Consider the following 26,289-nt stretch of genomic DNA (forward strand, 5'->3'; position numbering starts at 1 on the left):
ATTCAAGCTTCCTTTTTGCTTGGGTGAAACCAAAAGCCATCATTTTGCTTTTTTGGCTCAGAAGTAGATGAACTGCTCTGCTGGACCACTCTGTGAAGCGGAGAATGTGATTGGTTAGAATTTGCTGAAATAAAATAGCAGGAATACAAAAATAAGATCACGTTTCATCCCATCTAATAACAAAATCATATTAAAATCAAGGGATAGTTCACCCCAAAATTAAAATTCTGGCATCGTTTCTAACATTCATGTTTGCTTTATTAAGAAGCCATTGGAGTTTTAGGAGTACAACTTAGAGGGGAGTTGCTGGGATGAAGGGTAAGAAGTACTCCTCATCTGCCTGCTTCTCCATTGCTGTAAACTATTACGGGGCAACAGTCAGCTCTGGAATGTGCCCTTAATTGCAGTGCTACAATAAAACTAAATGGTCTTCTAGACAAACTTAATGCGGACATTTGTAACATAGTACTTGGCGTCCATCTTTGTGTGTGTGAGTGGGTGACCTATGGAACTGTATGGGGTCTCTTACACAACAGTAGCTCCTAAAGATTTTTTATGATGACTGCGACGGGACATGTTTGAATGCAGATTGCTATCTGGATGGCTATTTAGCTGTGTGTGTAAAAGAGAAATAGAGAGAGTTTAAGTCAAATTTGACCATGATCGGACCATAGACAGAGCAAGTAGGTGTCCATGCTTACAAAATTTTAAGCATGCATTCATGTTATGCATCCTGAAGTTTAAGTTCATTGTGCAGTGGCTGGATCATTCAGGGATTTTCCAACTGGATTCCTAAGAGTCTGTGGGGAAAATATATAGATGCACCATTTGTTGGATAATGAATAGTATAAATTGTAAGATATGAAATGGATGGTGGCAGTAGGAATTACTTTTATGCCTACCTAAACAAAGCTGTCCCGTGACATCACCAAGATGGTTTTCAAAATAAATTGATGTGACATATATGGACTTTGCTTAAAAGTAGTGGGGTAGAGCAGGGGTCTTATGATTTGGTGAAAATGAAAAGTCCATCAACCCACATTACATTCCAACACTTTTAACATCAGCAATGCCTAAAATGTCCTTAAATAGTCATAAATCTCTAAATATTAATGAGACCGTTGGAATATCTGCTGGAGCTGGAGTCTATTTCCCTGCTTCTCCGCCATTGTTTAAAACCAAAAGGGGTATCCTGGGGTATGAACACTACTGTCTATTCAAGGATTTAATTAGTGATTCACACAGTTTTGGGCTAGAATAAACTGCATTGTGGACCAAACATTATTCCTATTCTCAGAAGTCTGTTTATGTGAAACTTGTATAACTAAAATAATTTTCCTGAAAGTACCTTAATAATGTTTTTATTTGTCCAAGCTGCAGTCCATCAGGTTGTATTGGGCATGCTATGTAGAAGGAACGAACCAAGATGGTACCATGCAAGTGTAACACGATGACTTAAATAATTTATGAGAGCCGTTGGCTTGATTGATTTCTTTGTGTTAATGAGTCTCATTACTGCCCCTATTTGCATCAGCGCTTTGAGTATTTGCTATCTGATCAGCCAGCTTATATGACCCATTTACTCAGGTTGGCATGTAGCTGTAGGTTGTAGATGCTGATTCATGATGATCAAATACCTCTTTTAGCTTTCATTGGTTTTTGTTCTTACACTAACTACTCGGTATACAGAATAGCCTTATATTATAATATCTGTATTTATTTTGGTTTGTTTCTGTATGTTTTATTTCTTGCAAATGTTTGCAAATGTTAAAATATAAGGATGGTCAGTCCACAGTTAATCTTTTTTTTATGTGTGCATTTAAAGGAAGTGTACAAAGCACTTAAAAGTCTGTTCATCGTAAATTTCTTTTTTATCAGCAGTCCTCTGGTATTGCCATTGTGTGTAACTGTTGTTGTTAGAGAGCCAGCAAAACTGATTACTGGTTAGTCTTTCATGGTGACTTCTGTGACACACAGCATGACACACACTTAATGGTGTTTGGTTGCTAATGCTCACTTTTTCCTGTATACAAGACAATTTACTGGGTAGATGGTCCACTATTTTTGGCATTCTGACAGATAGTGTTAGCATTTGGTAAAATTATCTTATTTTAAGCCTATTTAAATATGGAAACCAGGACAACATACTGATTAAAAATGATTTCTGGAGTGTAAAAAATAAAATCAATTGTAGCTGCAGGGAGAGCTGCTGGACTCTGTCCTCCAAGTAACCTCCTCCGATCTGCATAACAGAGTCTTTCAGTGTGTTAACAAGCGGCCCAGCCAAATCAATCCGTCAGGGCAGTCTGGCACATTGAATGGGCCTTTAAAGTGGAGTCTCCTTCTCAGCAGGTCAGGAGGAGGAGAAAAAGAGAGGGAAACCTTGCTCCTCAGACATATACAAAGAGGGCAAGAAGGCATAACAACATTCACCTCTAATGGAATGAAATCACCATATCCACTCCCAGTGTCCTTTGAAGTGATAACCAGATGAGTTTATGTTGCCTGTTAACACTTAGTCCACTCATCAAGTAAATGAGCTTGGTTTTTGTTGCTTATGTGGCCATCTGAGGTTATTTTGACCAAAGATTTTTATTTTGGGGCCTGTGTTAATTAATGGGCTACACTATAGCCATGCAGATGATTCACAGGTTGACCATTCAGATTCAGACAGTGCTTTTACTGGGGGGTTGGGACAACTGTGGGTGTATGTGGTTGTCTTTGATTGGGTGTAATGATAGGGTCGTTTATTTGCCATTGTGGCCACGGAAACGGTGGGGTGGGTCACATACATGCAGATTGAGGCCCACTAGATACACAAATCACAGCTCGGTGCTGGTGAAAGTAACAGTGGGTATCAGAAACCAAGATGCATTCAGGTTAATCTCTAACTGGAAGCTTAACTATTTCCCATGGGTTTGGGAAGAATTATTTTTTACTTGAGCTCCAAAACAGTACATTAGAATTATAGGAACATGTGACTTTGAAGACTTGAGTATTGGCTATTGAAAATTTTCCTTTGCCATCACAGGAATAAATTACATTACAAAATATGTTAGTTCTTTCTTTCTTTCTTTCTTTCTTTCTTTCACAGTGTTACTGTTTTACTGCATTTTTGACAAAATGAATGCATTCCTGGTGAACATAAAATAATTATTTCAAAGATCACAAAATCACACTGGCCGCAGTCTTTTTAAAAGTAGTATATACTCCTTATTTTTTTCTATCTTTTTTTATATAGTTCAAATTGAAGAGTTTATTTACAAAAACGGATAACTCTGTTTTTAATTCTTCAAAATCATGTTTTTATTATGTTCTCATGTTTTTATTGTGTTAGATGTATTTTTAAGTAATGTTTTAACCTGATAAAAATAACCCAACTGCAGTTTGGTTTGATTTTTGAAAATTGTTTTTAAAAAATTCTGTTTTTTTCTTCAGTTATTTGACATCTATCTGTTTGTAAACATTTTGTCTCTTTATAAATATTATACTACAATTGAAAGAGCTTGACCTGATTCCATCACTGATTTTTTAATACCTTATTATGATAAAGTGACATGACATACAGCCATTTATGATGGACCATACCCGGAATTTGTGCTCTGCAAGGGCACTTAAGTCGTCATATTGAGGGGCGAGAGAGCACTGTACATTCTCTCCCCTCTCCTATAACTCCTGTCGGCCCGAGACTCAAACCTGCAACCTTTGGATTACGATTCTAAATCTCTAACCATAAGGCCACAACTTCCCTCTACTTATTATTCAATAAACTTCAAAATTGACCTTATACTGTAAAACATATACAGATCACCACTTCACCATTTAAAAAAGTTAACATTATTCAGTATTCCTTATATTTAGTGCATCAAATATATCTATTCACTATGACCAGTATATGCTGGTTTGTTGTTGCAGAATTGCCTATTAAAATTAGACTTTGGCTAGACAAGAATGACTTAAGAGGCCATTTCTCAACATCAGTGATAGTGCTTTTTTATGGAGAGCTTCTCTGCCATGAGGAGTTTGGTATCACGAGGTTTCCTTTTGAAAGTTTTCCTTTTGATTTGACCATGCAACTGTGTCACAGGAAGAAAAGAACATCTCTTGGGTTTGGTTTGATCACACCTTCATATTTTACACCTAGCAGATGCTCAATAGAGCTGGAGTGGGTGTAATTGGAGAATGTTTTTATCCCTTTGTCTCTGAAGCTGTAGAGCTAATGATTACAGAGGAGTGTGTATATGTGCCAGCTTTTGGGTACTCCATCTTTACCATAGTGAGCTTGGTTTTCACTACCCCATTATAATGTATGTGAAAGAAAGAGAGCATATGGGCCTATTACTGGTGTCACATTGCCTTCAGTTCACTCTTTTTCTGACAAATCAACAGGCTTTATTGTAGTTATGTCATCATGCAGACCTTTGTTAAGAAAACTGTGTTTTTGAACAATCTTGTCCTGTCATACAAAGCATTACGTTCATTGAGACTGCTTATGTAATAGCAGTACTGGTAAATTGCAGACTGTGATTTAAAAGTTCAGACTTGTTTTGATGCAGTTTTTACGTCATTCACAACACAGATAATTGCAAAATGACTCAAAACCAAATGACACTCGGCAGAACCTTGGCAACAAAATGAGACGTAGTTTGTTGTTATGCAAGTACATTCAAAGGCCATTCAGCTTTGAAGACAGTGATTACTCATTATTAAGCTCTTTGAATGTTTATTCCTTTTTTGCAATTAGAGAAACTCTTTCAGTCCATAGCCTAATTCATGCATCATTCAGACTTCATCTCTCAGCACCAGTGGCTCAATGATCTCTCGTTGCTCTCATCAGTGAAGGGCATATTTCAGTCTTTGGTCACCATCATTTTCTAATAGAGAACAGCTGGGTTTCCCTTCCATTTATATTATGCTAAATATTAATTTTAAGTTTTTTTTTTTAGTCCACGGTGAACATGCCACAATCTAAATCTGACAAAAGTCCTTCTCATGTCAAGAGGGCTGTGACCAGGGTCCTGTTTACACCTGGTTCTAACATGACTCAGATGTGTCTCCTGTGACCACTGGTGATCAGATATCAACAAGGGTCTGTTGAATGACTGAGTGATTCAATTATTACTTTAAGTGTGTTTCAACGTGGACGGACGAATGGATAGACAGATACATGGATGGAGAGACTGATGCTTGGAGAGATGATAGATGAATAGATAGATGATTGATTGATGGATGGATAGACAGATACATAAATAGATGGATGGACAGATGGATAAATTAGTTGAAAGATGCATGATTGGAGAGATCATGGATGGATGGATGGATGGATAGATAAATAGATGGATGAACAGAAATAGGCAGATAAATAGATGGGTAGATACACTGACCGATAGGTAGACAGAAGGTTGCTGTGATGAAGAGATGTGAAATGGGAAGATCAGTGTGGCATGAAATGAAATGGATGAAATGAGTTATTCTATTGCAAAGACTAGTGATGTGTGCAAACATAGGGCAGCAGTGCAGTTGGTGGAAGAGATCAGAGATTGTTGTTGGCAGTGGGCTGTGTTTCGGTGTATGAGAAGAGAGCTTACGCCTTATTCTCTCTTTGTCCCTGAGCTCTGGGTCAGTTGTCTGCTTGATCTGTCCAGACCAGCTGCAGCTGCTAAACACAGAGATCATGTCTTCATCACCTCTAATTTACTTGCACAAGAGCCTCAAAGTGCCACTGGAATCCACACCCAGTTAAGTGATAGAATAAATGCATGGAATGTATGTGGATCAAATGCTGCATTAAAAATGCATTTAGTCCATATTTGGCCTTTTGTCTTCCATCTCCTGCACCTGGTACTAAAGGCCCTCTTCTGAAAGCTTCTTAAACTTTCTATCCCCTTAATACCCATATATTAAACAATAAAAAGTGCTATTTTTATATATCATTGGATCACAACTGGATAGTGGTTTAAACATTGAATGCCATGAAATTACGCCATACGAAAATACTACCAGCTGCCTTAAACAGTTTTTAGTCCCGGAAGGGTAATGTCTATTCGAACTGGATGTTTTTTTAAAAAACATTTTAAAGCATCTCTCCAAAATATAAAAATATGTGGGGGTTTTTTTTTTTGGTTAAACTGTCATTTTTGGAGATCATGGCTAGTTTCATCATGTATCAAAGCTGTTCTGTTTCATATTTCAAATGTATTATATGTAAGTATGCACTACCAATAAAAGTTTAAAATAATTAAGACTTTTTTTTGTTTTTGAAAGAGTTCTGTTATGCTTACCTAATTATTTTTTGATTGCATTGTTTTGAAATGTAAATTACTCCAGTAACAACAGAGATGAATTTTCAGCAGCCATTACTTCAGTTTTTAGTGTCACATGATCCAACAGAAATCATTCTTTATGCTCTATTATTATCACTTACTGAATTTTTATTAATGGCTTGTATTATTATCAATATTAAAATGCATTTTAATGTAAATCTTTTATTACATTATGATTATACATATCTTTTCTACTTTTGATCATTTTGATGCATCCTTTGACAATGAATTTTAAGAACTCAGATTTAACCTTGGTGCAGCTTGCATGCTAAACAAAAAACTTAGCTTGGATGTTTTATCTTGCCTAGGGAAATATATAAGTGCATGGCGCCCATAGGGCTATTAAGATTTCTTGAGACATTAGTACTGTGATGTACCATCAGTTTTTGACTCCAAACTAATCCTTCATTGTAGGCTGTTTTCTGTATAGTGATCCATCTTAAGATGGAGAGAATAAATGGCTGCAGGCGCCATGGCTCTGCGACACTGCTGATCCGTAACCCTACCAGAGAGCTATAGGAATGAAAGGCTCTTTGAATGCGCTTAGGACTGGGTAGACATTATACTTGTGTCTCCTGCTCAGTAGCAATGGACAGCAATTGTGAAGTGTGCATGTAGCAGGGCTATGTCCACTGTAGTATGTTGTTGATATACATGGGTACAGACACGCATGCACCCACAAACACTCAAACAGATTGGGAACCGCAGGTATCTGAACAGCTCCCTTCAGCACTTCAAATTATCCTTTGATTCAGTTTTTCCCCTTTCCTCCCTTTCTCTCACTTTGTCATCTGTCTCTCACTTACATGGAGAACTTTTATACCACCTCTACAGCAGTGTGGGTTGTTCTGTGGCTGCAAATTAAAACTTGTCCCGTCTCTCCTCTTCTTGATACCATCATGTTATTTCCCATCCACTTTTCTTTCCTAACCTCTCAAATGGCTGCCATTCATTAAACACTGCATCTGTGTGCAAACTGCTCTGTTGTAAATGAGCTTTAAATGGATGCATGTGACAAACACTGCCACTGGAATCCCGTGGGAAAACGTGATTTTATAATGGCTGTTAGGTCAGGGCCAATTGCAGCAATATTTGTGAAGTAAAAACTGCATGACTGAATTGAAAGGTTTGTTTACTTTGTTTTGAACCGGCAAAAACTGTTTAATTAAATTTAACTGTATTAAAATGTCTAGTTGTAAACTGTGCTTGATTTTTAACAGCTATATAGTAAGTATAATTTAACAAATTATAGTAGCCTATATAACTTTAATGGATATATATATATTAAAATTAAAGGTTATTTCATATAGTATAAAAAAGATGTCGAAAGAAGCCGTTTAGTTTATTAGTAGTCTATAGAAATAATAATAAAAAAGATAAAATGTTAGAATATATGACCAGATGGTTGTTGTCCTTGAATAATTGGTTGCTGTAACTTTATTTTGTCAACAGAGGGCACTATTGTATTTGCGTAGTAGTACAGTACATCGGATGCTATTCTCCATTAGAAGAACACATTTAAACTTGACAAAAATTCATCGTTAGTTTCAGATCAGTTTTGCTTCAATGCAGATGAACTCAGAGTTGACCTAGTTTTACACATCTGGAGTTACTGCATTAGTTTGTCTATGTTAACATAAATGTGAGTTCTAAGGTAATGAAGGGTGAGTGCTCGGGTGTATATGAATAGAAACGTGTCTCTCTGTGACAGAATACATCTTAGCCTACGAAAGTGAAGAGCACATTAATATGTAAATTTCATCTCATCCTCTGCCTTACTGTACAGAAATATTTCAGAAACAAAGTGAATATTAGTTATGTATGTCCCTGTATGCATGCATTTTAGCATGTGTATGCGTATGGATAGCTCAGCATTTCACAGATGACAGCAAAGCAGTCTTGGCCTTTCTGCCGCTGCCTATCATTCCATCTACAAGGAAAGCACAGGAAATTGCTCTTAATAGAAGAGCTGAAGCAGTTCCAGTATCCTGTGATCACAGAGCTGGTGCTCTCATGTGAGTCTAATTCGCACATACATACACTCAAGTGCACTTTTTGTCTTTTATCTGAACTGAATTCTGATAATTCTGTATATTGATAAGCCTGTGTTCTAATGCACGATACAGGTACACTGTAAGTAAATATTACTTACCTCGGAGATTTACATCTGTAAAGGCATTTTCATTCATTTTATAAAACCGATTACACCTAAACTTTTGAAATTAGCATATTTAGCCAATGGTAGCTAAAAAATAAAGAACATTTTCACGAATGGAAGAAACTGAAATGTGTCTTTTTCTCAGTGAGTCATATAAAGAGAAGTGTTTCTAGGCGCCGGTTTCCAGGGTGATGGTACTATTCACACTCCTTTGGTGCTGTGACAACCACACTAGAAGGCAGACGAGTGAGAGTGGTCAGAAATCAAGCACAACACCCCCGAGATGTGAACAAGGATCCGGTCTCCTTCAGTTTCATTCCTCCCTGTTTTTGACAGCTGTTTTGTAGATAGATTGTGCAAAATCTCAGCCAAAGTCTCATACCGTTCTTAACATCCATGACAGTCCTGTTTGTTTGAAGTCCAGAATAATTATTTCTACATTAAGACAATGGGCCAATAAAAAGTTAAGCAGAACAATCTGCCTTCCCTTATTTGTGCCTCGAGTCTCTAGCCGTTGAGCTCTGACATCCCCACCCAAACATACAACAGCCACAGGGAGTGTAAAATCAGAACCAGACATGGCTTCTTTCCATTAATTTTATGATAGATTATTGGTAATGTAAACGAACTTGTGTGAGGACCATTTCAAAACAATCCCAGGCTCAAGTGAATGCAGATAGCTTGACCCAAGGTGAGTCTTAGATTTGGCAGTTTTGCGAGCACATGCCACAGAAATACGAAACGTGCAAAAGGTCGTGCATTTTTCAAAGGCTGAAAGCTATTCATCTCTTGATGTGATATCCTTGTAGCTCCAGTGAAGGGCAAAAGTCACTGATTTTGAACTTGAAAGCATTCAGATTTGTTTTGACTGTTCGTGTGACATTTGACACTGTCCTGTCAATGACGTCACAGGCAAATTAGGCAATAAGTCGCAACTGGATGAAAATTACAGTGATTTTGTCACTGTTTAGAATGCATAACCATGCAAGGAAAGGGTTAATTATACAAGGGAAAGGCCAACTGTGAGCTTCAGATCAGCAATGGGTGTAACTGCGTGCTTTATCTATCCAGCTGCAAAAACTGCATTTGATACAGAAGATTTGAGATCCACATGTTTTTTTCCCATGCATTTGTAACCGGAACAATTCCTTTGGTTTGAAAAGCATACTCGCATTATAAAGACAGAGTTATGCAGCATGCAATATTATACCTCAAAATGAACATTTTACATTCTAAATAACATACTTAAATGAATTTTGGCTATGTTTAAATTACATTTCATATAGTTTTAAAGTTCTGATTTTGTGTTCTATGGAACAATAACCGTGCACAGTTTTGGAGCATCATGAGGGTGAGTAAATGATGACAGACCTTTCATTTTTGGATGAACTTTTCCTTAAAGTCTTTGAAGTGTTTCTGAGAAACAGCCTTACAAATGTGACGCAGAGCCCCGCATTATTAAAGCATTCCTGTCTCCTATACTCCGAGGAAGCAAAGCCTAATGATTCACGGCTACCCTCAACTGTTTAGGAAGAAAGACTAATCCAGTTTAGAAAGTCAAGAAAGAGAAAAGAAAAACAGACTGAAATGGGGAAAAAGAGAGGGATGCAATGACATCATCCTGGCTAGACGGTGTCGTTTTTTATCACTTCATTATTTTTATGGACCGATTAAACCAACGATTATTCCATCAGTGCATCTGTGTCTAATCAGGACAGAGAACTGTTTGTTTCTGTAATAATATGTTTAAAAAGTCCAGCCCTGACTATGTTTATTGGATAAGTGTGTTGTGTGTGGGTTACTTATACTTTGGGGACATAATTGTCCCCAGAAGTTAGCTAAATCTGAAAAAGACTTCCTTTGGGGATATGTACGAATGGGTATACAATATCAAAACACAACAAGGTCGACAAACTCTTGCTTTTGAGAAAACTTTTAAATACACTTTTAAAAGTTTAACATGAAGAGCACTTTTGAGCAGAAATTTTTAATGACGTAGTTATTTATTTATTTTAAATGCAAAACTTTGTCTTTTGGAAAAACCTAGAACTTTTAGGTATTAAATGCAGTTTGGACTCAGAACTGTTTTAGGGGTCAGATTGTGGTTTGGATTAGGGTTAGTATTTACTTTATTTTCAAATGAAGCAAATATAGGTCTTCATTAGACAGCTCATTATCAGCTATTATTCATTAGACAGCTAATTATATCTGTACTTGGCTATACTTTGGGGACAAATTTGTCCCTTGAAGTTAGCTAAGCACAACAAAACTTCCCTTTTGGGACATTTGGGGCTGTCCTTATTTGTGATTCCTAAATAAAACAATGTTTCTTGTGGATTTAAGGGTTTAGTTTACTTTTTAGTCATTATAATTATCTTTAATATAGCAATAATCAAAGTCTATACTGGACCACAAATATAAAATGCAGCAACTACACAACCCTGAAATAAAAAAAGTACTTTTTAAAAATAAAATGTTAAAGGGATAGTTCACCCAAAAAGAAAAATTCTGGCATGCCCTCATGTCGTTCCAAACCCGTAAGACCTTTGTTCATCTTCAAAACACAAATTAAGATATTTTTGATGAAATCCGAGAGTTTTCTGCCCATGCATAGACGGAACACAACTACCACGTTCAAGGCCCAGAAAGGTAACATCAGTGGTTCAACCATAATGTTATGAAGCTACGAGAATACTTTTTGTGTGCTTGTGACGACCCTGAGTCTTCAGATCCTATTGGATGGAGTGTGACAGTTCCTGATTGGTCTTCTGTTAATTGCTAATTAGTACCATTATATAAGTGTGTTACCTATTGACTAAGGGAGGCACTCTGTGGGATTGTTTCTCTAGAGTGGCTCTGGGTTTCAACATGTAAGAGCTTGTTGATTATGTTCCCCTTTGCATTTCTTATATCATGTAGTTAAAGTTTTGTTGTGAGATTTATTTTCCTTGTTTTCTATTACCCTAGACTTATGTTTATTATTATCATTAACTGCTGTTGTATTAGTTTAATACAATAAAAGTAGTTGCATCGATATCCTCTGTTTGATCCCTCTTTTATGTTGCGGCTTTAAAACGAGCAGGTCGTAACAGTGCTAAAATAACAAAAATAATGACTTTAGTCAACAATTTCTTCTCTTCCATGTCAGTCTTCGACGCACATTCACGAAAGTACCACGAGAATATCTTCATTTGTGTTCTGAAGATGAATGAAGGTCTTGCAGGTTTGGAACGACACGAGGAGTAATTAATGACAGAATTTTAATTTTAGGGTAAACTACTTTTTTGTACTATTTTGAATAGTATTTTTCTGAATATGGACATATGCTTTTCCAAGAGACCCAGTTTCACTCCTTATTGGCGCTTTACCACTGCGTGGTATGACTAAGTACGTTACGGTATGGCACGGCTTGACTCAGCTTGGTTTGCGTTTCCGCTGCAGTTTAGTACCACTTTAGAGTGGGTGGGATTATTCACATGTCCTTGTCTACTACCGCAACTCGTGAAAAACGTTTGCATTCCGAAAAACATTTAATCAAGCTCTCACTGGATCTGCTCCTCTGCTATCAACGAGAGGAACATCTGTACTTCCTCGACAGACAACGAAACCATTTGTTGGTTGTTAAAAAAGGTGTGCTCCTTAAAAACAGTTGCGTTTGATAGTTCAATGGCTGTGCTGATTTACATCTAGTGGTTCTGTTGTGTTTGTTCAGTGATGCAAGTAGTGAAGATACTCTCCGGCCAATCTGTGATCAGCAGAGCTTACACGTCACATTTTGGTAACCGTACGGTTCACTTGGAACCTCAACCAAAGTGGTACTAAAAAAAGGACCAGGTAGTACTGTACCCAGTGGAAAACCCCCCAAAAGTGAACCGTACTGTGCCGTACTATGCAGTGGAAGAGCACCATAAGTGATGCACTGATATCAAAATGTTGTCCAGTAAATAGTCGATAACCAAAAGGGTACTGATGATTTGCATCTCAAGCTTTTACAAAGCAGTATGGTTTGTTCTCAATTACAGACAACAATCTCCATTATTAAACATGAGTGTGTGTGTGTGCTTTTGCATTACAGCAAGTGATCAACACATTTGGTTAAAGGAGAGCCTTTTGGTTCCATTATGGTTCCACGAGGAGTGAGACAGGCATGAGATGATGAGCTCTTGTTTCTCCATCAGATGGCATTTGCGCTCTCTTCTCCAGTGTTAGTCATCGTATGTGTGTGTGGATGGGTAGACACAGCAGATGCCAGGTGATCATGCTTTTCTGCCCTGAGGTGAACGCTTACCGTGTGCACCATGTGTTTGTACTTGTGTGTATGGGTGTAAGTAATCATGCTGGTGGATTTGGGTGTAGTCTGCATGTGTACTGGGGGGCTCCTGTGCGTTGACTAGAAGTGTGAAAGTGTGGCATCGGTGCCAATCGTGTGTAAAGCAGAACTTCTGTCATGCCGATTATCTAGTCATATGTTACACAGTCTGCTGGCTGGGATGTCTGGGAACAATTTGGTTCAGTACGAGTGAATGGGCTGTGAGGCTATGGTCTATAAGCATATAAAATTACACACACACACACACATACACACATAGTATATATGTTTGTATGTACAAACGTGTGTGTGTGTGTGTGTGTGGTAGAAATAATTTTTTAGAATGCATTGAATTGATCAATGCATGGATTTGTTCTTAAAAAAAAATTTTAAATCAAAAAGACTTGCCTATCGCAAAAATATAAAATTAATCTAAAATTATTTATATATTCTATCTAGTGGAAAAAACATTTGGTTGTGGGAATTTGATGTGACTTAGAGAACACCCTGTTTTATATATTTTTTAAATTACTTCTTTTTTTTTCTCTCTGTCAGCCTCTTGCTGTTAGGTTGCCATAGACTGCAACTTCACCTTGACAACAGTCCCTCCCAATACCTTGTTTGAATTGTAAATGCTAGCACACTTGCAAGCTGTGCACCTTTACTATGAATAATGAATATACACAGCAAGTAGAATATTTGATGTTGTTTGCATGCACTGAAAGTTAACACTTCAATAGCGTACTATACAGTATCATCTTTACAAAAAAGACGTGTTGTGGATCAGTATAATTAAAGATGAATCTTTGGAGTATATTTCATATACTGGCCTCATAATACTTAAAAATCCCCTTAATCTTTAAAATGGAGACAAATAATTTAGAAGCATCAGAACCCATAAATAACATGTATAGAGAAAACATACTGAAACATACTTTTTTTCTCAATTATAAACCGTTTCTTCCAAAGCAAGTTCCTAAGGAGAGCTTTTAAAAGTTATTTTTTAGCTGTTCACTTGAAGTGGGAAGAGCTCGTACCTAATGAGGCAAAATGCTGATTTAGACAAAGTTAAATCAAAGACCTTTCCGCAATCACACATTACCATAGTACGTTCAGTTTCATCAGTTCATAGTAGATTCAGTTTATGCATAAAATCAAGAGGTAAATTACACATGAATCAAAGGGGGAATTTTCACTCACAGTTTTTGTGGATTTTCCTGTAAGTCCAGGTCATTGTAATGTGGTGACTGTGTTAGCCGCTGGGATCTAGTACATATATTAGTGGACTGTCTGACTTGATTAATGAGAGCAAACAGTTGACTGTAGAGCTGACAGGCCTTGCTGCGCAAATACAATAGGCCTGCCATGAGGACACACACACACATTCGGAGAGGCCTGGTCTGCTGGGGTTAGTCTTCCATATGGTAAAACTATCTTTGGGGAGATTTTATGAAATAAATTAATATTGCTCCATTTTTAAGGAGGAAATAGGCTGTTATAATGTATTTTCCAGCCTGTTAGTAGTGAAGTGAGAGCTGAGACCTCCGGCTTTGTCTTCTGTCCATTGTGTCATCAAAAATCATGCATAATTTTCTCTAACATGCGCCAGGAAGACGCTTATAGTCATGAAGTATCAACAAGAGACGATGCTGCAGTTCTGATGATGTTCTAATGATGCTATTTTCAGGAAAAGTGAATGACACGTTTGTAATGATACTTAGAATTCCCAGTTTGTCTTGAGTGGATGTTTGCAAATGTGAAAAACCGCTATGATTATCTTGTGAAATAACCTCCAATTTTCAGAGTGAGATCGCGTCTTCTGTTCTTCACTGATCAAAGCAGGCAGTGTTTTTGTCAACCTTAAGGAGGCTTCAACGTCAGGCTTTGATAGGTCTAGAGTCTGAAATCTTTTAGATCATACTCAGTCTCTGCCAGCAAAATGTTCAGCTATTTTTGAAAACCGAAACGCTGCCATCCTCAAACATCTTCAAAGAGCTGCTCATTGTTGATGTCCCACAAATCTCCATAAAGAGTTTCTAGTTAAAATAGTAGACATGATTCATATTTTATCTGCATTGAGAGACTGAATTAATCATTATTAAGCATATAATGTGGTTTTACACTTCTGTTTAATGAATTTGTGAAATCTGTGTGGCTGATATTAGTAAGTGTGAGTTTTAAAAAGAAGTAGTTTATTTATGGTTCAGTACTAGAACATACATTACGTTCCAAAGTTTGGGATCAAAATTAATAGATGTATACAGCACAGACAATAGAAAGCTTTAAAACGATACAATAAATGCATTTAAGATTTCTGTGTTTGAACTTTATATTCAACAAAGAATCCTGAAAAAATGTATCCCGGTTTCCCCTAAAAACATTAAGCAGGGCAGTTTTCCAACACTGATATTAAAAATAAATGTTTCTTGAACAACAAATCAGCCTGATTTCTAAAGGATCATGTGACACTGAAGACTGGATTAATGGCTGCTGAAGATTAAGTTGCATCAAAGGAATACATTATATTTTAACATATTCAATAAATTCAGTTAATAATAGTAGTTCAATAATTATTCAGTTATAATTCTAGTGCTATAATAAACTTGTAGTAATATTTAATAATATTTTAGTTCTTACTGCATTTTAATCAAATAAATGAAGCCTTGATGAGAATAACTTCTTTCTAAAAAAAAGAAAAATCTTTAAACTTTTGAACAGTATAGTGCAGATGAACTCAAATCTAACAAACATGGACCAAAACCAACAAAAGTTGGATTGAGCAGCGGGTTAAGTTGATAGTTCCTTTTAAGGTAATGCAATAGAAAAATTTAATGTATAAACATTAAATCTGTATAAAGTGATAGAAGTCAATGGAAAGTCTCCACCATGGCACGTTTGTGAGCTACTGTGTGTTATGAGCTCTCGCTAGGGCTTTGCTTGACTACTTGACTTAACATTTACATAGTTCAGTTTAATCCTTAGCGACCATCTGTTGTTTGACCTACTCCTGTGCGGTATGGAGACTAGAAGCAACAGCCTCATATTAGCAGCACGGTTTCATTTGGCATGTGCAGGGCATTGTGTCATTAGCAGATCCCAGCTAAGTTTCAAGTTTTAGGTTAATACGGTTTAGGGACTATTGACACACTTTAATAATTAATGTCCATGAGTCTAGCAATTAATTCCATTCTGTATTTATGTCCTGGGATCAATACATTTCCATCCTTTTTCATTAATTAACTCATCCAGGTGTTTTATTTATTTATTTTAGTTTGCTTTGCTAGCTACATTAGAAGTAGTTTATCTGAAGACTCATCAGAGGGTATAAAAGTCTGTTTTATGCAACTGGTTTATTTTAGGAGAGAAAAAAAAAATAACTTGAAATTTTACCTGCTTGCTCGTGTTACCATGACAGTGGTACAACAGCAAAGGTCGAGCCGAACATGAATTATGCTGACAGTCTCCTGACAGACCTGCCACAAGCACTGCTGATTGCTGTACCTATTCATTTCAATCACTTTCCCTCTGATGACTTGATTTGCTTATTCAATCAGATCTCTCTACTCTCTCTCCAACCACATGATTTGAGTCATGTCTGACATGAAGAGTTCTTATATCTGCAGGAAAGAATGTAAAATATCTGTCTGATTCTCATCTAAAATATGAATTGCATAATAAAATGTACATGTTTTGGGTCTGTAAGATTTTTTTTTATGTTTTGAAAGAAGTCTCTATACTCACCAATGCTGCATTTATTTGAAAAACAGAAATATTGTAAATATTACCACAACTAAAATAGTGCTTTTCTATTTGATTATATTTTAAAATGTAACGTATTCCTGTGATTCAAAGCAGAATTTTCAGCATCATTTCTCCAGTCTTCAGTGTCACATGATCCTTCAGAAATCATTCTAATATGCTGATTTGCTGTTCAAGATAAGCTTAATATTATTTTTAAGAATGTAAACCACAATACCTTTTTTCAGGATTCTATGTTGAAAAGAAAGTACAAAAGGCCAGCACGAATTTGAAATAGAGACGCCTTTACTGTATCTTTTGATCTGTTAAATGCATAATTTCAAAATTCATCTTACTGACCCCAAACATTTGAACAGTATACGTTTTATGTGTCAATACACTTTATATGAAACTTTTATATTTATTTAACACATTCATTTAATGTCAATTAAATATCATGATCTTCATGTGCTCCTGTGAGAGGTGCATCTATTCTTCAACTCTGTCTAAGCATTATTGTGCAGAAACACCAACAGTTTTTGCTGGGAATGACATGCTATTGATGTAATGCTTCTTAGATAAATGATTATGGGTTTGCGTGTTCCCTCCTTCTGCTACCAATTGCCTCTCATTGGTTCCCTGTCCTGGTCGCTGCATACAGTATGTAGACTTGTTCTACATTTAAGATGGGTCTGTCTAAGCCTGTTATCCAGGGGAGTGATGTAAATGTTTGGTCTGTGGGCTATAAGCAGATGGTATTAGTCCCGGGCTCTGAGCTTCATGCCAAGCAGCTTGTTTTTGCTTTATTAAAAGTCACATCTTATTAGACCACCTTACTACTTTTATTGCTCTGCTGAGGATCTCTTTGAAGTTGAGAAAACTTGCCCACCCATTCAAGAGCACAAGCGGTTTGTATGTCATGCTGAATCTTTTTTAAAAGTTGGTGGTCTGGAAATATCTCCACTTTAACTGTAGTGTGATTCCTCCAAGTATAAAGAATTAAAATGTGTATATATATATATATTTGTGGCCTGCATGTGCATAAACTATTTTTTAATTATTAAAGGTTGGTAGCCTGAATATTACACTGCTTAAAGCTGTATAGTTTATTGCAAAGCATAACAATAAGAAAAATATGCATTTGTGGTCATGTGTAATAACTAGTTTATGACTGATATGGCATTATTTGAGTGAGCCTGGGGGCACTTGTAATTACTCTGCAAATAAAACAAGAAAGATAACACTTAGGGACAGATTTACTAAACAGGGAAAATTAGCACCAGAGTGCAATTCCAAAACAGCGCCAATGGAAGTGGAAAGATCTGCGGATGATTTAATGACAATGCACACTTTAAAGAACACACTGATGCCACCAGATCATATCCACAACGACCAGCGCAATCTACCAAGAGCAGTGCAAATTACCGCCTGCATTAAGACATGCTTTTTTGGTTGTTGAATAATAGCTCAAATACCAGTCATTTGATGAGCGGAAATGTTAGTAAACTGCATTGAGTGATTCATTTTAATACTGTCCTCTCATAAATTTTGCGTCTGAAAGGGAAATTCCTACAATAAGGTCAGGTGCAAAAATAACTGTCCACTGTCCATGCCTTTTCAGTGCTAATTCTTCACTACATTTTTTTGTAAATCTTGACAGTACCATTTTTACGCCAAAAGACAGTTACATTTTTTTATAAAAAAACATTTTTGTTAATTGTTTTTTTTTCTTTATTTTATTTTATTTATTGTAATACGGGCTGGTATAAACTGTATAGAATTTTATCATGACATATAAGTTAAATATATAAACATTTTAATTTTAATCTTAGCATAGTCTGTTTTTTACATAACAGGTGATTATATTTGACTAAAGACAATTTAACATTTTAAATTATAGTAGTAATAGTGGTAGTAATAATTATAATACTTTTTTATTTTTTATCTTTTTATAATTTTGAATAGTTTATTTTTTTATAATGTTAATGTTGGCACCATTTTTACTGTAAAACCACTTATTCCTGACAGTTGAAATTTTTTTTTACTATTCTTTAGTATATTAAGTATTATTAACAAGTAAATAATTTTGCATTTTTGGTAACCATTATTATTATTATTATTATTGTCATTATTATTCATACTTTAAGGTGTGCTTCTTTTTGGCATACTGTGGGTTAATATCATGCCACCAGGGGTGACCGTATCAATGAGACTTTTTGTATCAAATTCAATATTATGTTGAAATTAAACATTTCAATGCTTTTATTATTATTATGCCTGTATGTATTGACACACATACATTTCTTGCACCAAAGAAAGGCTGTAAAATTTGTATTTGAGTTATGAAGGTAAATGTAAAAAATATTTCAATTGTCTCCCCTACTTTGCATGTGTGTGTGTGTTCCCGTCCTTATTCCAAGTGGTGTAAATTAGCAGTGTAATTGCTGGCAATGAGGCCAAGAGCCCAGGGAGAGGATTTTGGGATAACCTGTTGCTTAAGCACCAAAGGGAATGATTATCCAGACACAAACACAGGCATACATGCATACATGCAGACTTACTTTGAAGTAACTTCTTTTTTTTATCTCGCTTTTGCATTTATTTGTATCCACATGATTTGAGCCTTTGTAGTGCAAAACCAAATCGAGTTTTACCTTACTTTAATGAGCTCCGATCCAGTGCAGTGAATAATTGTGTGAAGAAAACCAGCCAAAAGCGTTTTAGATGGATGGAAAGTGACATCAGATACACAAAGAGTTTGTGGACAAGTGAGGAGAGGAAAAAAAGGGAAATCTCGGTGCTAGTGTGATTCATGTCTGACACAAACATCACTGCATTTATAATCACAGATTCCCATTGAGTTAACTTTGATATGGCTCTCTGACCTCTGCAAAGTTCAAATTAGCTGTGTATTCATAAATATCAGTCTGACAGCTCACGCCTCCAAACTTTCTTGTGCTGCTTGGAAATGAGCAAACTCACACACTCAGCTGAAAATGATTATACCGACTGAAATGTCTCCCGCAGTCTCTGCGTGCACATCTGTTTCACACATTTGAACACTTTGAGTGATTCAGGACAAATTCATGTTAAGTGTTTATTTTCTCTGCTTTCAAATTGTCTTGTCTCTTAGAAAGAGAACAAATGGGAAAGTCCCGTAATCTCTCTGTATCTTCTATCTTTTACTTGACTGGTCTTATTACGACTACATGGCATCTGGTTTGATTAAGCATTTGGGTTTAAAGTTACAGTAAATCTGAATCTTTGAACGAGAGCATGGTCTTTATCTCCAGCTTTGTAAAACATTTTTTTTTCATGCCGTTGGACAGAATTTCTAATATCAGAGTGCTATGAATGCTAACAATAAGATAAAATCTCGTAATAATTTTTAAGGTTTGACCTTCAAGTGGCCTGAAAGTTGACTGTGGCTGATTATTTATAATGAGAATTTTCTTTCTTATTTTTAAGCTGTCACTTGCAGCCACTGGGGAATCCGTGGCTCATCTTTGAAGTGTTAATGTAAAGATAAGGGGGCTGTAGAGAGGGAATTGAGGAAATGAAGTATTATCACATTGTCACTCTAACTCACATTGTCAACATAGGCATATAAATTCATCCCACGTTCAGCTGTACAGATATGCTTCACAGATAGAATGGGAAGAAAGGGAGGAGAGAAGGGGTAGAGGAGAATAAAGAAGGGGATACACATTAACAGAAAAAAATTAACAGAAAAAAATTAACAGAAAATTAACGGAAAACAGAAAAACAAAACAGAAAAAAATTAACAGAAAAAATATGAACATTTCAGTAACAGTGAAGTAAATATTTGATTAATATTTTCCTAGAACGTTTGGTTTAAAAGTTATCGGTTATCGGCCGATATTAAAGATGTTTTAATTTTTTAGTAACCACTGATGTTTAAAAAAACACTAGTAATTTCATAACACTGTTAAATCTATATAATTTTTAATTAAAAAATTATCTAAAATCTATAACTAAAATGAGATAAAACAAATTCTAAATATGTTTCATACTGTAAATTATAATGTCGTACGTTCTAAAGCATTTAAACTGAGTTTTAGTGCTTTTTTTATTTTTATTTTTTATGTTGGCTATAAAATAATTATTGACTCATTTAATTTTTTTTTACCACTCCTTAATTTTTGCACATACAGCAATGAGGGTTCCTGAACCCCAAACACAAAGAATACACAGTCATTAAAAAAAGAGAGAGTGAGTATATTGTCAATTTTGGTGTTAAAGTTATTGCAGTTATGTTGCCAAAATGTTCACGCCACTGTCATTGCCCTAATGCAGCTCATTAGCTGAACTTGTATTTCAACCCCCCTACAAGAACCTTCCATAGAGGGAAAATCTGGGAAGTTTTATTCCTCGATTGTTTCAAATAACATGTTTCACTTTGAAATTAGAACGAGTGCCATGTTTGAAGCCAATAATAGCACTGCATTTGACAGGCTGGCATTGTGCGCCCATTTCTATAAATTGCTCAGAAGTGAAGGAGCGCATTTTAATAGCCTTTCAATGCTGAAATGATTGCATTCATGGCAAATTACCTTCTCCATTGTTTCTCTTCAGTACGGGGGTGGGGGGGAGGGGTAGGTCATTGTTTGAGGGGAGAAGTCTGAGAGGGGTCGCGTTTCAGCGCTCCTCCGTCTCTCTGGCTCTTCCTGCTGCCTCCTTATGATTAAATCATACCCAAGCTTTCTGACACAAACACACATGCACACCCAACCCATGCAGCTCGAGGGAACTCGGGATAGAATCCACACTTCATAAACTAGAAGAAAACAAAAGAGGAAGACTCTGTCTGTCTTGCAGACCAGGCCACGGATGACTCTTTGTTCTCAGGGCAGACGGAAGACCAGTTGGCTCTTATTGCAAGCTTCTTTGCTCTTTAATTCCCTCCTGTCCCTCTGTTTCTCTCTCTCTTTCTCTCTCTCTCTCTCACTCACTCTCTCTGATATATGACATCTGTTTATGTGAAATTGGATTTCAGTGGGTCCCGTGTGGCAGCCAGTCATACATCTCCTGTATTTTATACAGGGTCTGAATTTAACATCTGATTCTCTTTCAATTCATGAGTTGTAATTTAGTTGACCAAATGCTCCACAGGATGTTATATTGGAATTTGAATTGGAATGACAGGTAGATGATTTGCAATTGTTCATAACAAAGAAACAAAAATGGAATTTCATTTGTCCAACAAAACAACAAAGCCAGGTGATTTTGTAGGTGTCCTGTTTAACTTGTCTACTAAGCTATTTGTTGTTTGGCTCCATCTGGAAGACTTTTAAATAAAAAAATAAAAAAATATATACATATATTACATTAAGAATGTGCAAGATAGCATGTTCATAAGTAAATCATATTTAAACATATAAAATATGTATTTTGAATCATCAGATTATACATACTGTTTGCTATCCGGTTCAAATTGAGGAACTGAGCTGCATTTAACTGCCAGTTCAGTTCTGAATGGCACACACCTTGTTCCCCTTATAGGAGAAAGTGAACTAGAAAACAAAAGTGCGAAAGATAGATGTGAGAAAAGTGAAAGAATGAAAGCGAAAGATAACAAGATCAAGAAAGACTGAACGGGCTCAAAGAAAGGTTGTCTCTATGGCCTTGTCTCAAATAAAACTCTCTGATGCGTGTCTGGCAGATGGGCCGACACAAGCGCTGCGAACTTTACACTTCACTGTCAGTAAGTGGATTGCTTATTTTCACATGGCAGTTGGACTCCAGTAGTCTCTCTCACACACTTTTCTGAGTGCAGTTAATATCCCTTGTTTCCTGTATCCTCTGGAGTTTTGCTCCACTTTTACTCTCACAGTAGCTCTGAGAGTAAAGGACTAAAAGATCAGAGCCATAACCATTACACAAAGGAATAGTCCACCCAAAAGTAATGAATTTGCCCACTTTTTTTATGTCGTTGCAAACGTAAATGACAGTCGCACTTGATTTTAAGGTCTAATTCTCGCTATTGACAAACTATTAAAAACCTTTGCCTCAATAAACTCCTAATTTTCTGCTTATTAATAGTGAGGTAGTTGTTAAATGTAGGTATTGGATAGGATTAGGGATGTTGAATATGGTCATGCAGAATATGTGCTTTATTAGTGCAAATAAACAGCCAATATGTTATGCTAATAAGCAACTTAATTATAGTGAGAATCGGTCCTTACACTAAAGTGTTACCTTTAGTAAAAGGTAAAATAATAAGTTGTTATTCACTGAAAATATTGCATTATAGCCATGGTCACCATTCACTTTCATTGTATGGAAACCCCTTTGGATTTCACAGCCAAAGGAACATCATATAGACTTCAAAATGCAGGAAGTTGATTAAAAGGAAGTTTCAATTAACTGTTTTTTTGGTGACTAAAGAGTGCACATCCTGAGACTCATCATGAATTCATTCATTCCACCCATAATAGATTAGATCAGGTTATTCCCCAAATAGCCTTTTCGCCTTTTATGTTACGGTTTAATGCAAATGATACAATATCACCAAAATGAAATATTCATCAAGCCAGCCCATGGTTTCCCAGAGGGGGAATAGGCTGGTTTTGGTCGGTAGAGATCAATGATATGTGTGCATCCTTGCATGTGCACGGTAATGTGTCGACCAACAGACCATGGCATCTTCAGCTGCTTGTCAATATAAGTAATATTTTCTGATTGATTTTGTCACTGCATCACAGGATGAGGTATCCCTGATTGGATACTTTTTTATTTGTGTGAGCATCATGTGTCACATTCAAGAGGTCCGTAACATGGAACCCTGCCAGCCACAATAGATTGTGAAAGGAATTTACCACACCTACTTAATTCTGTGGTCAGGATTACTTGACTGGTCTATTGTCTGGGTCGCTTTCAAGGCAATAGGTCTTTAATTACAGCAGGAAACCTGTTTTGTATCATTGGAGATGGTTTAATAGACTATTGTTTGGCTGCTGTACAAATGGCAATGCTGATAAGATAAACAAGCTTTTTGTGTTTACACCTTTTAACCAAAGAATGCTTTTAAAACGGAGTAGAAAAACCCAATAAAGCTTGTGTGGCACAGTTTCCATCCATCAACCATCAATCATCCTTGGTTCTATATTTAGATCTTCCTTTCAAACATTGTGTTGGTCTGATGTGGTTTTGGTTTAGTTGTTAGTTAATAGCCTCTCTAAACCCACATCATGCAAATAAGTAATCGTTTCAGAAGGTTTCTGTACTCATGCTGTATTCCTATCGAAGTTATAATGCCATTAGTACCAGAAGGAGTTAAAGACGAGAAGCAGTGATTCCCAGAATGCATTACAAAATCAAAAGGGTCCAAAAATGGTCATGTCTTTAGGGATGTAAGCAACTGAAATTTGTCTTTTTGTCTGCTATGTATTGCACAAAGAGTCTGTTATCATTCAAGACATTCCTCCATGCTGAACACTGTCAGTTCCCTCAAAATGCTGATGCTGTGTTTTCCGGGAGAGGTCTTGAGTCACATCTCCGCTGACCTTTGTCCGATATCTCTCCTTGTGGTTTTAAGCAGAGCATGCTCTTGGAAACCTAATTTTATATGTGCAGTCTTGTGTGAGAGAACCAAAGACAATAAAATGGAGGGAAACATTGTGAGAACAGAAGAAACTGTCAATCTCTCAGTTTCCAGAGACTAGAAAATATAAAGGTCATGACCTCTAATGGTTTCTCGTCGTTTCTTCCTGTCTAATCAAAACCATAAGTCTGCTCCATCTTCTTCAGTACGGCTGTCGCCCGGGGCTGACTGGTGACACTAACACAGACATCGTTTCTTCATTGGTTAATGTTCTGCTTAGTTCATTTGATTGGCAGTTGAAGTAGATACACAAATAAACCCTGTCAGTGTTTGTGTCTTCTGATGTGCCTTTTGGGACCTTCTGTGATGGGCAAGTTAAACAAGCAGTAATGCTGTCCTGGCATTTGCTCCACTATTTGGAATGCTTGAAGGTTAAAATTCTGTCATGGAGGAAGCTATAGAATGTCAAATGTAATACAAATAAAACAATGATTGCCAAAATTATAGAAGCCTGTTTCTGCCACTGAATAAATATAAAAAAGGTAATTGCGACTTTTTATCTCACAATTCTCATTTTGTTTCTCTCACATTTCTGACTTCTTTTTTAAGAAACGTTAGATATAAACTGCGACTGTGTTATAAAGTCCAATTCTGACTAAGAAACTATTTTCGAGACAATCTTGCAGTTCTCAAGAAAAAAAGTTTACAGGGCTGGGCTGGGCGATATATAATGATATGATCATGCGCATCTAGTCAGTAAATCTGGTTCCGTGATTACCGCTAAATCGCCATCACCTGTTTTCAAATGGAGCGACATTTAATAGACAGAGCTGTAGATCACTGACAAGCTACACAATATCATGTTCATTATTGAAGAGATTAACCTGACACAATGAACGTGATATTGCATAGCTTGTCAGTATCATTATCATCGTTAGATATATTGCCCAGCCCTAGTTTACATTACGCAGATCTGAGAAGAAAACTCGCAATTGCTAGAAAAAAGGTAGAATTGTGAAGTAGTCACAATTACCTTTTGGAAACAGACTTTCTTATTTAACTCATTTAGTCATTAATGTATTTAGTTTATTTATTTTGAATAAAACAACTTTTATCATAGATTAGATAATTTATAATTACCCTTCTAATCTAAAATTAGATTTTCTGCTTGTTTTCAGACAAGAATTCTGCAGAATTATATCCCCATTCCTCGATGTTTGATTAAAGGCAAATATCAAATGTTATTGTAATATCTTGTAATATTTGTCTTATTATAGCAGATTTACATATTGTATTACCTAAAAATATATTTTCATGATTAAGAATAAACACACTGCAAAGTGATTTTGCTCTCTTGTCTCTGTAGGGGGATTGGATCCTGCATGACACTGGCTCAATAATTCATTTCTAATGAAAAATTAAATAACAAATCCTTCCTGCTGTAAATTTCAAGTAGTGCTTTCAGTACAAATACATTCATTGCATACTTCTAGTCTACTGTAATACACTGCAGTATAACTGCAGTTCAGTACAGTGTCCCCATAGTATAATTACAGCAATGCACTGTAGACTGTTCCAAGTGAACTTCAGTGCAATTTAAGTTAAGCTCAATGCAAGCCAGTCCTTAGTGACAACAACTTTATGAAACAAAATGAAAATAAGAAAGCATATTGCACTGAACTGCAATTTTAAACCAAAACAAACAAAATAATTCACATTGGATGATACATTTTTTGTTCGTTTGTTTGTTTTGTTTTTGTTTCTTCCTGAGTAAAAGAGCTGGAAGATAAACACCCATCGGTTGTTCGATGTGAAGCAGGAGCTTGTGAACTGTATTCATCCCTCTTTTACATAAAATGCTATAGCTTTTATGCACATATGCAAAATATTAATGTATTAATGTATAATTAAAGTTAACAAAGGGCACATTATAAAAAATAAGTATGTTTAATAATTGCATAATAATGCAAAGAGAAATAATTTAAAAAACTCACTGAAATGTTCCATTAATAAATAAATACCATAAGTTTATTCTGCAACAGTAAACAATTACTGTGGGTTAATTTATTAATATAATCTCAAAATGGTTACCATGCAGAACCTTTTGTATTAGAGTGGCATTCATTGAGTTGATGGATTGGTAGATATTATGTGGAGTTCGGTAAAAGGCACAGTGGATTAGATGAATTGTGGTTGA

The 26,289-nt window shown here is 36.1% G+C and overlaps 1 protein-coding gene across 1 annotated transcript in view; it reads left to right on the top strand.

Moving 5' to 3' along the window:
- The window catches only part of LOC132126094 (prickle-like protein 2), a 76,351-nt gene that overhangs the window by 1,706 nt on the left and 48,356 nt on the right, over nucleotides 1-26,289 (top strand). The gene's annotated exons all lie outside the window — the stretch shown is intronic.

This window comes from Carassius carassius, chromosome 44 (assembly GCF_963082965.1).
Source record: "Carassius carassius chromosome 44, fCarCar2.1, whole genome shotgun sequence".
Taxonomy (NCBI): Eukaryota; Metazoa; Chordata; class Actinopteri; order Cypriniformes; family Cyprinidae; genus Carassius; species Carassius carassius.